This window comes from Bactrocera latifrons, unplaced genomic scaffold (assembly GCF_001853355.1).
Source record: "Bactrocera latifrons isolate USDA-ARS-PBARC rearing strain unplaced genomic scaffold, ASM185335v1 scaffold_2149, whole genome shotgun sequence".
NCBI classification, from domain to species: domain Eukaryota; kingdom Metazoa; phylum Arthropoda; class Insecta; order Diptera; family Tephritidae; genus Bactrocera; species Bactrocera latifrons.
The window spans coordinates 1-1,336 of record NW_017535685.1 but is presented as its reverse complement, the minus strand read 5'-3'; the positions used below and the strand labels follow the sequence as shown (position 1 = coordinate 1,336).

Below are 1,336 nucleotides of genomic sequence, written 5' to 3'. Positions count from 1 at the left end.
TTTCTCAGTTATGAAAGCTTTATCGAAATTCGATATTATCACTTACTGATAACGACTGTTAAGCCTTTAGCTCAGCGTTTACAATTTTTGGCACAATAGGTGGCTCCGTTTCCTTAGCTTCCAGTCAATATTCCTAAAGAATGGATATATGGTTACCTCAGAGCGTGCATAGCGTCCGGCACATAAACGATTGTTTGGCTTCTTAGCAAGGAACTTCAAAGCACAAGACACTGTCGTCAACGAGTTYTTCTTCTTCTAAAATTACTCACGCTAGTTAGCCCATCCATAACCTCTTGAGAGAAGTGTTTCGGAAAGACATTTTTCTTATCTTTAATATTTTTGAACGTGTTCTCATCATCCACACCCTCGAAAGGATTTTGGCCCGTCAACATTTCGTAAATCAGAACACCCCAAGACCACCAATCGGCGGTGTGGTTATAGGGTTCATAGTTTGGTATCTGTAATGAAATGTACAGTTATTTTAATTATAAGTGTAATACTTGGAGCTTATCTCTGTAGATATTCGTACCATAGAAAGTTCTGTTGGAATCACGTTCTTCAATACAAGGAGGGCAAGCTCTACCTCAGAATTCTTACACAGCTACAGATTCCTTGAGACGGCCATAGATCTGCACGTGACATAATATCACTATCATAATGAAGAACAAGCGATCCTTGAACACAAAGCACATAACCTCAAAGATATACAGAACAATCAGATCACACTTACCATGGTTTGAAAGCACGAGTGTAGGGAGACCAAAAATGCTGGTGTGCTTCTTCTTCTCAGTCATGGGCAATTCCATATCATCTGTTCGTATAATGACATGTGTAATCCAACACTTTTACAGCATAGAGCTCTTGCCGATCACTTTTATATTTTGTTACATGTGTTTGATAGCTCAATCTTCAAAAACTCGGCAAGTAATATTTTCGAAGCATTTTCCTTTCATAGGCTGCACCCAAATACCCTCCATTCATGAACAAAGTCGTCTGTTCGCGAAGCGGTAGCTTCCTTTACGACAATTCTAAGACATCTACAGCAGAATAGGTGTCAGTCTCAAAATATCTTGTCACTCCCAGAAAGTAATACCTTATTTGGTGGTTCCGTGGGAAAGCCTTGAGTTGGGAGTAGGTTGGTTTTGGTGGATTAAAGTTCCGCGCTTTGGCTTGCGCGCCTTATAATGGCACGTCGTTCACACGAAAGTGCAGTGTGCTCGAAAAATACGCACCGCCACAATATACACACTTACGCATCAAGCGACAATGCAGCTGGCTAACCCTTGATTTCCTGCTTCACTTGCTTGCTTCCGTTAAAACAATGTAATATCCTCGC

General features: G+C 40.8%; 1 long non-coding RNA gene across 1 annotated transcript; it reads right to left on the bottom strand.

The window, feature by feature from the left end:
* Window positions 1-8: 8 nt before the first annotated feature.
* LOC108968408 lies at window positions 9-1,322 on the bottom strand. The gene is made up of 3 exons (XR_001993330.1): window positions 731-1,322; window positions 530-674; window positions 9-458 (listed from the first exon to the last, which is right to left on the bottom strand). It is a non-coding gene; the product is annotated as an uncharacterized LOC108968408 (long non-coding RNA).
* Between the last annotated feature and the right edge of the window lie 14 nt (window positions 1,323-1,336).